Raw genomic sequence first — 5,511 nt, 5'->3', positions numbered from 1 at the left:
CTGATCACATGAGCCGGGTTTTGCACCTCCCGGCTCAAAATTCTTCAGAGATGTTCTGCACTTTTTCGATCTGCGACCTCAAGACATTGGTCCCAATTCCGTGTCGAACATTTGTAACTTCCAAGTGTTCTGTGAGGTGTACCTTGGAGAAGAGCCCAGCCTACTGCTCTTTAGGGAGCTGTTTTATCTGAACCGCCAGAACGAGTGTGCCAACGGGCCTAGCTTGGAACTTGGCGGAATTTCAATCCAACGACGGAGAGATTGCCTCTTTCCTTATGCTGAGCCGCCAAGCCACCCAAAGGACTAGAACCAGACATGGTTCTACTGCCAGGATACTTCTCCGGCTGATGAGAGCCCTCTGCCCGGCTTTCGCGCCCTGCGTCTGGAGTCAAATCACCCCCTGCCAGACAAATTATCTCAAGCTGAGCGTCAACCACTTATCCCCACCATCAACAAGATTAAAGCTCTTCTGGGAAACGGCCTTAACGGCGTTGATCTGGTCCGGGTCTGGATTGCTTGGCGGATGATTCCTTTGAGCCGCCGCCCCGGCTTAATGTGTGATTACACGGGCCGGAAGGATGATCCTCTTCGGCACAGCCCCAACGACTTACCTGAGGACGTCGTTGATGACATGACCAAGTCCCTTCTAAACGAGAGCTTAGCAGATTGCGGGAGGACAGGCTTAAGTCCCTTCTGCAAAGCTAACCCGGCTCCGGCGGTAAGCTACTGATCTGAGCACCTTACTTTCCCTTTTAACAATTTTCATCTTTAACTTCAAGAAACCTTTGTTGTACTTTTCAGGCTAATGATAAGTTCTGGAAGGTCAGGTATGACCATGAGGCTGCTAAAAAAGCCAGGAAGGTTAAAAAAGCCGCCAGGAGAGCCGCTCCCTGTAAGAAGGGAAGTAAGCCTAGCGCCTCAGACCTGCTTCAGTTGGATGACACCTCCGAGTCAGAGGTAACCCTTGATTCTTTAGGCTCTTCTTTTTTTTAACCACCTTATTGACACTGATTATCAGCAGGATGATACCGGAGCGAGTAACCCGGTGATTGAAGAGGTAACTATACTTTCCTCCGACTCGGAGCCCTTGCCAAGGCTGAAAGTCCGAAGAGTAACCCGGAAAGTAAGATTTTCACATCCTTTAGCTTATCAAGATCCTCAATTTCTTTTGAAGCGACAGATTCATGAGAGCCGGAGGCAAACCCGGACCAACAAGGAAGCAGACCTCTCCTCCGGCTTACCTGAAGCATCATGGAAGCGCCGGACCGAGGTTATCTCCAACTTATATCCTTTTCATCCTTTGGCGGGCGTCACTCGTCAACCACTCAATTCTTATGATTCAAACTATCAGGAAACTTCACCTTCCTCCGGGGACTCCATGCAATCTAACTTGCCGGCTTTCAAGACCGCACCCGGGTAATGATGATCAGCTTACTTTGTGCTTATCTTACTCATGTTTTTGCACTAACCTTTTGACTTTCAGTGCACAAGCAAAGCTCAGCAAGAGGGCAAAGAAAAATAACCCGGTCGAAGAGCCGGCCTTGACTGAACCCAACGCCTCTGCCTCTGAGCCGCCGTCTGCACCAGCTCCAGAAACCACCGCTCCAACTGAAGAACAAGCCATGGAGGGTTCTGACAACCCGGAGATTCCCAGCCCAGCTCAACCGGCCGATGACCCGGATGTGGTGATTACCCGGACCGAATTTGTTGAGCCGGGAAGACCCACTGTGCTGGCTAGATGCTCTGCTAAGGAAGAACTGCTGGAGCGCCGCGAGGCCAGACTGGATATCACTGACTATGCTAACTTGAGCATTGGAGATATTGTCGCTGGTTATATTGGTCAAGTGCACAACAGCCGGGACCTGGAAATTGACATGGTGAAGCAGATACAGCAAAAATCTGAGGTATAATTCTCTTGTTTACTCCATAGTCATCCTTACCATGCTAGCCCCCAAGTCTATTACTTATGATAGAATATGTTGTAGACTTAATACCGGCTTACCTGTTAACACTCAAGGGCCGGGTTAAACATCCTAGGTGAACCGGTCTTTTACCTTATGTTTTAATCAAGTACTTGAGCAACTTTGCTCATTAGCCCCCAAGTGGCAAGCACCTTTGCCTGCAAAGTGCTTGGAACTTATTTTCATGAACCGACACTGTAAATAAAGCTTCTCAGCCTACATTAGCCCCCAAGTGCCAAGTGTCTTTGCTTGCAAAGCGCTTGGGACTTTAATGTTGCATGATAATCACTCAAACTGTAACCCGGAATTTGTACAGGCTGCCTGCAAGAAACTTGAATCGGAAATCTCTGATCTGAAGACCCGCCTGAAGACTCAGGAAAATGAGACCCAAAAGGCCAATGCCAAATTTGAGTTTAGTGTCTCTGCACAAGAAAAACTAAAGAAAAAATTTGAAACAGAAAGAAAAGCCTGGGCCGATGAGAAGACTGCCTTGCTCAGCCGGGCCGAACAAGCGGAGGCTGCTCTTACTGAAAGAACCGCCGAACTCTCCGGCTTAAAACGCCATGTATCGCAGATGGTCTCCGCAATCTTCGGTAAGTTACTCTGTAAGCTTTAAATAAGTTTACATCATTTATGTCTCATAAGCCCCACCATTGCCATCAGCTCACCTGACTTTGTTATACAGGTCCCAGAAGCTCCAATCTCAATCAGAACAGGCTGACCAAGCTGAAGGCTGTTTACACCTTGGTGGAGCAACTCTACACCGGGTCACAGCGTGCTTTAGCCGTTGTGGCTCTGTCCAATGAGGTTCCCACTCACCTGGTAGACGTACTCAGGCGGCTTGCCGTACTTCCTCAACGCTTCCAAGAGCTGAGACGGGCTTCTGCAAGAGCCAGAGCTATAGCTGCTCTGAGCCGGGCCAAGGCGTTTCTACCGGAGCTAGACCCGGCCGACATCGCTCTTGGATACCCCAACCTGAAGGAAGACGGTACCCCCTTTGACCAGAAAGACTTCGCCGCCTGTGTGAAGAGCTTGCGCCCGGTGGCCGCCTTGATTGGGAATGACACAGATCTTACCAAGTATCAGCCGGGCTATGACGCGGAGAATCAGAGGATCCCCACTCCACGCTATGAAGCAGTCAGCCTGATCCCTCCGACTCGTAAGCATACCTTCGCCCCAGAAGTTGACCCGGCCGGGTTAATTGATGATGAGGCTCAATTCGAAGCTTTGAGTGGCATTGACTGGAAATCCACAACCTTCCAGGTTATGGAAACAGCCGGAGGAGCGGAGAGGGATGAGCCGGGAGCTTCAACCCAACAAGCACCTTGACTTCTTAGGCGGCTCATGGTTACGCCTTAAAAACAATGCCTCACCTTTTGGACTCGGGGAGTCCTATAATAGAGTAGGACAAACACTTAATTTTGTCGTGCCATCGTGCACGTGTGCAACGCTTAACTCTGTTGAAGCTGCTCTTTTATATTCCTCCGGGTTATGTTTGATCATTTACTTTCCTTAATTGTCCTGCATAGAAAAACCCATCACAAGTCTCTAGGCGGTTTACCGCATGGAGAGTCATATATTTTACACATAACCCGGAATATGAACCAAGGTCATAAAAGACCGGTTCTCAATTATATCTTTGCGATAACCATAATAGCATACCTGCAAGCCTTCAAGTACACTTCCGGTTTATGTAACCCAAATAATGAGGTTGAGAACTCAACTCCAGCTCACCAGCATCGATAATGCTTATTGTGTGCTATCAACATTGTTAATCAAAGTTAAGCCGGCGGAATAAGAACCGCCCTTGCACACTGTTGATATGATCAAAAGAACTTGTTGCAAACCAAAAAGATCAAAACTTAGGGGCTTCTGGTTCGTATACGACCAGAGAACCGTCCCAAAGGGGTTAAGCTAAGATTCGAATGCGATCATATAGCCCCTAGTGGCTTTGGCGTTGCCGATCAAGAGGGTACCGACAGCTATGTTCTCTTAGGTTCGAATACGACCCATGTTTGAACCGGAAGCCCCCAAATGACCCTAAGAGTTGTTTAACGATGCTGATTCGAATACGATCCACGTCGGTTCCCAAAGGGGGTTGAGCTATGATTCAAATATGACCAAGAAAAACTCCCCAATGAGCTCGGCAATTTGCCAATCAAGTGGGTATCGACAGCTATGTTCTCTTTGGTTCGAATACGACCTAGGTTTGAACAGGAAGCCCCCAAGTGATCATATTGTTAACGGCTAGATTCGGATACGATCATAAGCCGGATCCACCTCCAAGTGACCATGTAATGTTGTAATGGAAATAACACATTTACCTTTGGAGGAGAAAAGGACAGAGGTCCTGCTTTATTATTTATCATAATATATACATGGCTATAGAAATATGTACATTATGAGAGCCGGTGGCTCAAGTGTAATAAGGCCGAAGCTGAGCTATGTTCCATGGCCGACGGGTCTCTTCCTCCGACTTACGTGAATCTTTGTGCTCCCGAACATCGATAAGGTAGTATGACCCGTTGTGCAAGTTCTTGCTGACCACAAAGGGCCCTTCCCAAGGCGGGGATAGCTTGTGTGCATCTGTTTGATCTTGGATGAGCCGGAGCACCAGATCACCTTCCTGGAAGACTCTGGACTTAACCCGGCGGCTGTGATAGCGGCGCATGTCCTGTTGGTAAATCGCCGAGCGAGCCGCTGCCACATCACACAGTTCGTCCAACAAGTCAAGAGCATCTTGGCGCGCCCGCTCATTATCCGCCTCGACATAAGCCGCCACTCGAGGCGAGTCATGACGGATGTCACTAGGGAGGACCGCCTCCGCTCCATAAACCATGAAGAAAGACGTGTAACCCGTAGACCTGTTAGGAGTAGTATTGATGCTCTATAACACGGAGGGTAACTCCTCCACCCACCAACCCGGCGTTCGTTGCAAAGGGACCAAAAGCCGGGGCTTGATGCCCTTCAAGATTTCCTGATTGGCTCTCTCAGCTTGACCATTGGACTGAGGGTGAGCCACTGATGAAACATCAAGCCGAATATGCTCTCGTTGACAAAACTCCTCCATGGCGCCTTTAGATAGATTGGTACCATTGTCAGTTATAATGCTGTGTGGAAAACCAAAGCGAAATATCACCCTTTTCATAAACTGAACCGCTGTGGCTGCGTCACACTTACTAACTGGCTCTGCCTCAACCCACTTTGTGAACTTGTCGACCGCCACCAGGAGGTGGGTCTTCTTATCCTTGGATCTTTTAAAAGGCCCAACCATATCAAGCCCCCAGACCGCAAATGGCCAAGTAATTGGGATCATCCTCAATTCTTGAGCCGGCACATGAGCCCGTCGCGAGAACCTCTGGCAACCATCACATTTACTGACCAAATCCTCTGCATCAACATGAGCCGTCAGCCAATAAAAACCATGACGAAAAGCCTTGGCCACAAGGGATTTTGAGCCGGCATGATGGCCACAATCCCCCTCGTGAATTTCACGTAAAATTTCTTGACCTTCCTCAGGGGAAACACAACGCTGGAAAGTTCCAGTGAC

At 48.8% G+C, this 5,511-nt stretch overlaps 1 long non-coding RNA gene across 1 annotated transcript; it reads left to right on the top strand.

Moving 5' to 3' along the window:
* The first annotated feature begins 1,821 nt into the window (after window positions 1–1,821).
* LOC141025351 (uncharacterized) lies at window positions 1,822–2,675 on the top strand. The gene is made up of 3 exons (XR_012186832.1): window positions 1,822–1,904; window positions 2,278–2,554; window positions 2,647–2,675. It is a non-coding gene; the product is annotated as an uncharacterized lncRNA (long non-coding RNA).
* The last annotated feature ends 2,836 nt before the right edge of the window (window positions 2,676–5,511 follow it).

The sequence above is a fragment of the Aegilops tauschii genome, chromosome 6 (assembly GCF_002575655.3).
Source record: "Aegilops tauschii subsp. strangulata cultivar AL8/78 chromosome 6, Aet v6.0, whole genome shotgun sequence".
NCBI lineage: Eukaryota > Viridiplantae > Streptophyta > Magnoliopsida > Poales > Poaceae > Aegilops > Aegilops tauschii.
Note: the sequence above shows the minus strand (reverse complement) of the source record. Positions and strands in the feature narration are given on the sequence as shown.